Raw genomic sequence first — 10,113 nt, 5'->3', positions numbered from 1 at the left:
TAAAAGACAAAAAATAAAACTCACATGGCAACACTTGTGTCTTTGAAATGGAAGCTTCATCAAATATTAAACCACACACACACACACACACACACACACACACACAAAACCAAATTCAGCACCTGATTCTTCCTTTTATCTGAGTAACAAGGGTGAGAAACTCTTTAAATCTTCCTTGAGATCTACTTAAATGACCAAGACAGTTAGGTAGCAAGTGGACATCCTTCCAACAAATGATTTCATTATTTCTAAAGGCAGGTTGATGCCAGGAAGAAAAAAAAGATAAAGCAAAACCCATCTCTTTTGTTTCCCCCTGTCCTGTATTTCATGATGAGGATGTGATATTGGATGGATTCTCTGATCATTTAGTGAATTTTAGACAGTTTTTGTTGGGTGTGAGGCATGCAGTGATTGGAGTAAGAGGAAATTGAACCGTGGAGTCAGATGTCCAGAAGTTCTGCCTACAACTTGTTAGTTGTTTTTGACAACCAGCCCAGTTATGTTGACATCCTATCAAACATTTATTCTGTTTGAATTTTTAGCTTGTAATTCTTTAACTTTTAATGCTGTGAGATTCAATGTGTCTCTCCCATATTTCAGATGAAGAAATGAGACTAAGTTTTTAGCTCATGTTAGGCAGAAATAAAGAAAGAATAGCAGATGTCTTATCCAAGAATTTCCTGGTAACTGAGGGTCGAGGAGAAAAAAAAGAGTGAGAGGAATCGGGGGACAAATGAGGTCAAGATGTCCTGGGAAAAAGCCAGAAGTGCCAGGAGAGCAGGATGACCTCAAAAGAAGCATCTTTTCATTATGAAGAAAAGTATTCCTGACTCCTAAATGTAGGTATGATTTAATAGGATTTTAATGTTGAAAATACTGTTGAAAGAACTTACAAATATGGCTAGTAATGGGAGATTTAATAATATATTATACAGGAAGAAATGGTTGGTTTTGCTTATCTTAATCTTAGTAAAAGAAGACACAAGGGACCTGGAACTTTAATAATTTTGGAAGAAGGAATTAATCTTTTTGTTTACCCAGTGTCTTGTCTTTGGTGAGCAATGAGATTTTGGAGGACGAAAATTTTAACCTGCCTGATAGAAATATAGTGCAAACCAGACAGATAATTTAAGATTTTCTTGTGCCCACATTATAAACAGTAGAAAAGAAACAGACAAAATTAATTTTTAAAGTTTTAATTTAAACTTTTTCTTCCAATTTTATTGAAGTATAATTGACATATACCTAAATACATATAAGTAAGTAAGTAAAGTCGCTCAGTCGTGTCCGACTCTTTGCGACCCCATGGACTGTAGCCTACCAGGCATCTCCCTCCATGGGATTCCCCAAGCAAGAGTTCTGGAGTGGGTTGCCATTTCCTTCTCCAGGGGATCTTCCCGACCCAGGGATCGAACCCAGGTCTCCCATATTCCAGGCAGATGCTTTAACCTCTGAGCCACCAGGGAAGCCCAAATGGTATATAGCACAATGATTAGACTTATATACACCATGAAATTATTATTGCAATGAGTTTAATAAACATCCATTGTCTCACATACATAGAAAATTAAGGAAATAGAAAAAAATACTTTTCCTTGTGATGAAAACTCTCAGGATTTATTCTCTTAACAACTTTCATACATGACATAGAGCAGTGTTAATTAAATGTGTCATATTGTACATTGTATCCCTAGAACTCATTTATCTTATAGCTGGAAATTTGCACCTTTTGACCCCTTTCTTCTGATTTGCCACCCTATACCCACCTTCACTGACAATAAATCTGATCTCTTATTTTGTTTGTTTCTGAAGTATAGTTGACCCACAACACTGTTAATTCCCATTGTACAAGACAGGGATTTGACATTTCTATACATTTCAAAATGATCACCAGGGTAAAACTAGTTACAATATGTCAATGTAAAGACACTACCTATTTATTGACTGTATTCCCCACACTGTACAGGTCACCCCCATGACTCATTTATTTTGCAGCTGGAAGTTTGTAGCTCTTAATCTCCCTCACCTATTTCTTTGTTCTCCCAACCTTTCCCTCTGGCAACGATCTGTTTGCTCTCTGTATCTATACCTGTTTCTGAAACAGGTAAATTAATTTTAATCATATATTTCATTTAATCCAACATATTGAAAATGTTCATTTCAAACCTAATCAACATAAAAATTATTAATGAGATAGTGTACCTGTTTTTCATTCTAACTTTTGAATGTCAGTGTATTTTCCTCACTGATTGGGCATCATAATTGAGACACACCATTTTTAATAGTTTAAGTAATTTGCAGGCAATCAAGCCAACTGTGCTGTTTTCCCCATGGGAGCCTGGTATGCAATGGTTACAGACAGCAAACTCCTTGACAATGTACTCAGCCCGTTGCCTGTATGGGTTGCCCTAAGGGACCTTGGAGACAGCCCTTTCCAGTGGACATTCATGACTGGCATGCTGCCCCCAATCTAGCTCCAGACAGATATGTGTGATGCTTTTGGAAAGCCCCAGGGCACAGTGGCCAGGGTCCACATTGGCCAAGTCATAATGTCCAAGCTGCAGAACAAAGAGGATGTGATTGAGGCCCTCAACAGGGGGGCCTGGCCTCCAGGAAACCCACATCTCCAAGGAGTGGGTATATACTAAGTTTAAAGCAGATGAATTTGAAGACATGGTGGCAAAAAAGCAGCTTACCCTGGATGGCTGTGGGGCCAAATACATCCCTAATCATGTTCCCCTGGATGGATGGTGGGTCTTTTGCTCACGAGAGCCTTGGCGCCAGCCTCCTTACTCATGACTACCAATAAATCCTATTTTCCTGTGTTTCCCAAAAACAGATAAAATAAAATGGATGTCTATCAAAACTATAAAATTGCATTTCACAGGAAAACACGTTTTACACTTCAGTTTGAAGACAAATGATTTAAAATGAAATGAAATGAAGAATTCAGTTCCTCAGTGACATTAGCCCTATTTCAAGTGCTCAGCAATCGCATGACCATGGGCAGCTGTTCTGGACAGGATAGCTCTCATTAAGGGTTAACCTCTCACCCAAGGCCAACATGGAGAGGGTTAAAAAATCAGAGAAGTGTATCACCATTTCAGAGATACCCTTCCTACTTTGTCACAGGCTTCATGCTTCAATGTCCCACAGACCCTCAGAGTTTGGATATCTGGAGGTCCAGTTGTTAAGACTTGCCTTCCAATGTAGGGTTCAGGCAATCCAAGCCTGCTGCCCATCTTCCAGCAATAATTTCTTGGGTTAGCATAGACTTAGCTTATACACATACTGGCTTCATTGGCTGAATTGTGTGCCCCTGCATTCCTGTGTTGAAACCCTTACTCCGCAGCACCTCAGAATGTGATTGTACATGGAGGCAGGGCCTTTAAAGAGGTAATGATGTTACAGTGAGGTCACTAAAGTGGGCCTTAATCCAACATGACCCATGTCCTTATAAGTGAATAAACATGGGCACAAGGAGAGACCTGAGACCAGGATGCACATAGAGGAAATGCCGTGTGAGGACTCGGTGAAGAAGGTGCTTTCTGTTAACAAGGGAGATGGGCTTCAGAAAAACTACCCCTACAGACAGACTGATCTTGGACTTCCAGATTCCAGAAATATGAGAGAAGGAAATTCTACTGTTGAAGCAACCTGGGCTGTGCTATTTTGTTATGGGGGCCCGAGCAGCTAATAAGGCCTGACATGGACAGGGTTAAAAAAAATCAGAGAAGTACATCACCATTTCAGAGGTGCTCTTCCCACTGTGTCACAGGCTTCATGCCTGAATGATCCTCAGAGCTTGGATCCAGAGCTTGGAGGTCCAGTGGTTTAGACTTAAGACTTTGCATTTCAAGGCAAGCGGTGCGGGTTTGATCCATGGTAGGGGAACTAAGATCTCACATGCCTTGCAGTTAGCCACAAAACCAGAACATAAAACAGAAGCAGCGTTGTGACAAATTCAATAAAAGGCTTTAAAAGTGGTCCATGTAAAAAAGAGTCATTAAAAAAAAAAAAAGAAACACGCAAGTGTGTGTATGTGCATTTCTTTAGCTGGCTTTATTTGCAATTATTTTAGCAGCTGTTTGGCCAGAATGTTGTGTGTCTCTTCCATTTGGAAGGTGGGGAGTGAATGAGTCACAGTGAAAAACCACAAACATGCACCTTTGAGGTTCAGCATGAAGTGTCCATGGCCACCAAGCCCTCCTCTTGCCTTTGTCCATCACAGCGCAGACGTGGTTCCTCTTACCGTCACCCATGTTCATTAACAGCATCTGTGTCTATGCTAATACAATCAGGAAACGAAGCAGTCCATCTCTCCCTTCCCAAAGAGAACAGGGTGATCAGCCATTAGTGATTCACACTGATGAGCTGCCACTAATTGCACAGAATGTAATTAGTGATTATATAATATTTGAGCTCTTGCAACTGTCATTAATGTCCACGACTCACCAGAGATGAGCCCTACTGAATGGAGTGTGATTGCCTGGGCTAAATCTAGTTAATCTGGGGTATCTTAATCAACACGGGATGCACTTTAGGCAGCGATTAAAAGCTCTGGTGACCTCAGAAAAAACCCTTCCATCCACCAAAGTCTGAATTGCTTACAATAGAGATCCTTTTCCAAAGAGGAATTTAATAATTAAATGGCCTGGAAAACTTGAGGGCAGAGTTATTGGATGATGTCAACACATTTAGATTTTTCTGTAACAGTTATGGTGACCGAAATGTTGTACTGGTGCTGGCATTAATTTATGACACATCTGATATTGACTCAGGGTGTATTATCTGCTGAAGTTACAATGGTTTTTTTGTCATGTGGCCAAGGAGAACAGGATTAAGAAATTGTTCTCTGCAAGAGGAAAAATGACTATTCATAATGGCCTTCTTAGAGCATACTTCTGGAGCATTGTTTCATGGAATGAAATTTTAGAAGTGACAACGTTAGAGTGATATTTTGCTTTCTGTAATGAGTAAAAGTTGGGTTCATGAGATATTACATTTCTCTGGGTCCTGAAGTCATGATAGGTTTTCAAGGCATTTGTAGCAGGAGCTCTGGGTATCCAACCCCATGTTCCCTCAATCCATGAGTTCACCTGCAGCCGCATTGGACAGGTCCTGTGTATACTGTGAACTTCCCACCTCAGGCATCTTTATTTCCCTGCTTTTCTTCTCAGAGACCTTCTTCAGCACCCCATGAGCTTGGTCAACCCACTTGTATGGCAAACTGTGAGTGTCAAGGATTCAACAACTCTGGGGTAAGTCTCAACAAAAGGAGGCTGGGAGCTGATGAATCAATACCCCAGCTTCCCTCTCTGAGGATGTGTTCTCCAGGGTTTCTTAGAAGGTCTTCCTTAGCCTGCTCATTAATACTGTTCTCCTCTCTGTCACTTCCTGACTCCCTTCCTTGTGTTTCCTGCGGTCACCTCCGTGATGGTTAATTTTACATGTCAGCTTGTCTGGCCATGTGGTACCCAGATTAAACATTACTTCTGGGTGATCTGTTAGGGTGGTTCCAGAGAGGATTAGCATTTAAACAGATAGACTCAGTAGGCTGCCTTTCCTAGAGTGGGTGGGCATCATCCAATCCAGAGAGGCCTGAGGAGAACAAAATGCAGAAGAAATGTGCCACCCTCTTTTTTTTTCCTGCCTCACTGTTGAGCTTGGACACTGTCTCATCCTCTCCTGCCTAAGTCTCCTGAATCACACCACTGGCCTTCCTGGTCTCCAGGATGGAGACAGGATCATGGGAATTCTCAGACTCCACAATCGTGGGAACCAGTTGCTCATTATACATACTTTCCTATTGATACATTTCTCTGGAGATCCTTGAGTAAATCACCTCCCAAATAAACTACATGCACTCAAGTCCTTGCCCAGGATCTGCTTTGTTTGCTTGTTTGAATATTTATTTATTTGACTGCCTTGGGTCTGGCCTGTGGGATCCTTGTTGTGTTACTCGGGGTCTTTGGTTGCACCTTGGAGACTCTCTAGTTGTGGCACATGGGTTTAGTTGCTCTGTGGTGTGTGGGATCTTAGTTCCCTGACTAGGGATCGAACCCATGTCCCCTGTATTGCAAGGTGGATTCCTAATCACTGGACCACAGGGAAGTCCCCAGGGTCTGCTTTTGAAGAAACCCAACTAAACTAAATTAAAGGACTCTTACTCCTTGGAAGAAAAGTTATGACCAACCTAGACAGCATATTAAAAAGCAGAGACATTACTTTGCCAACAAAGGTCCATCTAGTCAAGGCTATGGTTTTTCGAGTAGTCATGTCTGGACGTCAGAGCTGGACTATAAAGAAAGCTGAGCACCGAAGAATTGATGCTTTTGAACTGTGGTATTGGAGAAGACACTTGAGAGTCCCTTGGACTGCAAGACCAAACCAGTCTATCCTAGAGGAAATCAATCCTGAATATTCATTGGAAGGACTGATGCTGAAGCTGAAACTCCAGTACTTTGGCCACCTGATGTGAAGAACTGATTCATTTGAAAAGACCCTGATGCTGGGAAAGATTGAAGGTGGGAGGAGAAGGGGATGACAGAGGATGAGATGGTTGGATGGCATCACCGACTCAATGGACATGAGTTTGAGTAAATTCCAGGAATTGATGATGGACAGAGGAGCCTGGTGTGCTGCAGTCTATGGGGTTGCAAAGAGTCAGACATGACTGAGCGACTGAACTGAACTGAACTGAACTATTCTTCTCTTCTTACCTTCCACCATGGAGAAGGGACTGGCAACCCACTCCAGTATTCTTGCCTGGAGAATTCCATGGACAGAGGAGCCTGATGGGCTACAGTCCTTGGGGTCACAAAGATTCAGACACAACTGAGCAACTAACACTCACCTTCCACTCAGTCCTAATACTTCATCACCCTAAGAGGATGTAACCAACTGGAGTAACTTCCAGTGGCCTCACTGTAGGTATGCAAATCCTCTTGGTGTGAGGATTTTACCAGTGAATTTATGTGAATTAAAATCTTTTTTACCAACCATAATTTGTGATTTAAGTGACAGTACACATAAAGGGCTGTTTCCAAAGTGAAATTTGTACAGATTTACAAACTTCAGAGACCCAAGCAGTTTAATATGGTCCAGTGTTTCATAAAAGAATATGGCTACTGTAGAGGCCGAGGAAAATAGCAACTCATGATTTATGAGACTTTTCTCCCATTTAGGTGTTTTATAAAAATAATAAATACACTGGCGTCTTTGCTTTGTAAGGTGCTTTCTGGTGGTTGCTTAAGCAGCTCAAAGTCTTTCAGATTTTGCTTTAGAAAAGTTCTGCTGAGTCATATATAAGGACAGGAACTTGGAGTGCCACTTGCTCTGTGCCAGCCACTGTGCTAAGATTTCTGCTGTAAGAACTATTACTATTATCATCCCCAGTTACAGGTGAGGAAAAATGTGACTTAAGAAGATTAACTGGGTACTTCCCTAGCAGTCCAGGGGTTAAGAATCCACACTTACACTGCAGAGGGCACGGGTTCAATCCCTGGTCAGGGAGGTAAGTTTCCATATGACCAAAAAAAAGAGAGACTGAGAGAGAGAAGAAAGGTTAAGTGATGTCTTGCCTAAAGCCACATGATTTATATATGGTGCAGGCAAGAGTTGGCGTAGACTCTCCTTACCTTAGAGCTTCCCAGGTGGTACTCATGGTAAAGAACCCGCCTGCCAATGCAGGAGACATAAGAGATGTAGGTTCAATCCCTGGGTTGGGAAGATCCCCTAGAGGAGGGAGAAGCAACCCCCTCCAATATTCTTGCCCGGAGAATCCCATGGACAGAGACGCCTGGCAGACTACAGTCCATGGGGCTGCGAAGAGTTGAAGATGACTAAAGAGACTTAACATGCATGCAAGCCCTGCTTACCTTAAAGCCCATCATTTGTTTTCAGGCTGAAAATCAAAGAGGTTAGAAAGCTCCCTCAGGGTTCCTCTACTCTGATGGTCAGCAGAGGTGGCTGGAACTTCTGACTCCTTGGGAAGAGACATAATGGATTTATGTCTCATTGGGTGGCCCATGCAATGTTAGATGGGAGCAGCATCTTGCCCTCATCAGGACAGTAGAGGAGGTTCTGTACTGTCCCCAACAGCTCCCCTGTTGGACCACGGCAAGGTCCTTTCCCAGGTGATTTGCTAGATGCTGCATCTGGCCTGGGCTCCTTTCCTGTCTGGCTCTTACACTGGTTTTTCCTGGGCTCAGGGCTTAGAAAGCCACGTTCACAGGAATGCTCATCTCAGGGACCACACTTGGAGAACAGAGGCTAAGACAGAATTTATGAAAGAGTCTATCAGTTCTTGAAGCCAACATCACCCAGAAAGATAAACGTGCAAGACAAATTTGAATTGTGAAGTACAAACAAGGTTTCTCATTATATAAAATAAAATATGATTGGAATACAGTTGGAAAAGACTCGAATGTCTATCGATAATGGATGAATTGAATAAATTACAGAATATTCATACAATGGAATAATATGCAACCATAAAAAAGAATGAAGGGACTTCATTTTAAATAGGAGTTAATTTAGTCTATTGAAAAGAAGGGAAAAAAGAAAAGGGACCAAACAGGAAATATAAAATAAGAAGGGAGATGAACTGCTAGTACACCTCATATGTGTGCTCAGTCGCTAAGTCATGTCCGACTCTTCTGTAGCCACATGGACTGTAGCCTACCCGGCTCCTCTATCCATGGGATTTCCCAGGCAAGAATACTGGATCGGGTTACTAGTCCCTTCTCCAGGGGATCTTCTTGATCCAGGGATCGAACCTGAGTCTCCTGTTTGGCAGGCAGGTTCAGTAGCAGTTTCCAAATAGGTGATCAGAATGCCAGCTGAAATACCAGCTTGACATCCTGGATAGATTAAATCTTAGCTTTAGGATATGTATTCAATCCACAGACATGAGAAAATGGTTAACTACTGAGAAACTTGAGTATGTTCCTAAGGGTATTTATTTAGGATTTTAAATGGACTTTCAAGTGTGTTTCTGAGAGGATCTGCAAAACATCCTCCACCTTTTCTACGTGGGTACTTGGCTTACTTTCCTTTCCTCATGCAAAAAAACAGGGGTCATTAGCTCATTCCTAGTTTTCCTACCTCTCAGATGAGAGACTATTGATCTCAGCATCTCTGCATGATTTTCTGAGCCAAACTGAGTTGGCTCAGCTCGTTGACACTCAGGAAGTCTTTTTCAATAAGGACCATTTTTGAAGTTTTTATTGAAGTTGTGACAATATTGCTTCTGTTGTTTATGTTTTGGCTTTTTTGGCCTTGGGTTTTGTGGGATCTTAGCTCCTCAACCAGGGATTGAACTCGCACCCCCTGCATTGGAAGGTGCAGTCTTAACCACTGGACCACCAGGGAAGTCACCCGTGAGAATTCAGATGCTGTTGGTATCCTGCTCATGCTTGCTCAGCCTACCCTAGAGGTGGCCTGCAGGCTGCTTCTGCATGCACTGAACTTCCTTCCATGGGCAGATCACCAGTGCCAGTGAGTTAACACACCAGGAGCAAACTTCGACCAGTGAGTGGTGGGAACTAAGGAGAAAACCTTCCAGTCTCTTGGCCCCACTGAAGGCATTGGGGCGACGGAGGCCTGGGTGATACCTTCCCTGGAGCCTGATTGTCATCACTTCCTCACAGGGCTGATCAGTTCCCAAACAAACATTCAGAACCCAAGTCCTTGTTTCAGGCTCTGGGGGGCGGACTGCAAACTAAGGCAGATGGCCTGGACCACTGGCCACAGGTCAAGGGCAGGCCTGAGAAGCAGTGGATAGGAGAGGCAACCTTGTCTGTTACAGCTGCCCAGCTGCTGGGGGTTGTTTACCAGGTCCCGTCCCATTTTAAGATGATTCTTGCCCCTCATTGACACACACCCTGGTCTGAGCAGAACAGTGTCCAGCGGGGTCCCTGAGTGTTGTGGGACATAGGGGCTCCTGCTCAGGAGAGGGGCCAGTTGAAGCTGAGTTCTGGGCCTGCCTGGTCTGTTTCCTAACCCTGAGCATTGGCAGGGGGCTGAAGCAGCAGAGAAGGGGGGCCTTTTGCTAATGGGTGTGCCCAGAAGGGATCCCAGTCATCTCCCCACGTGGTGACTTTTCTTATT

General features: G+C 43.0%; 1 non-coding gene across 1 annotated transcript; it reads left to right on the top strand.

Moving 5' to 3' along the window:
- Nucleotides 1–2,295: 2,295 nt before the first annotated feature.
- LOC128058989 (small nucleolar RNA SNORA70) lies at nt 2,296–2,430 on the top strand. The gene has a single exon (XR_008200577.1). It is a non-coding gene; the product is annotated as a small nucleolar RNA SNORA70 (small nucleolar RNA).
- The last annotated feature ends 7,683 nt before the right edge of the window (nt 2,431–10,113 follow it).

The sequence above is a fragment of the Budorcas taxicolor genome, chromosome 13 (assembly GCF_023091745.1).
Source record: "Budorcas taxicolor isolate Tak-1 chromosome 13, Takin1.1, whole genome shotgun sequence".
NCBI lineage: Eukaryota > Metazoa > Chordata > Mammalia > Artiodactyla > Bovidae > Budorcas > Budorcas taxicolor.
The sequence above is the reverse complement of the archived record's forward strand: the minus strand, read 5'-3'. Positions and strand labels throughout refer to the sequence as shown.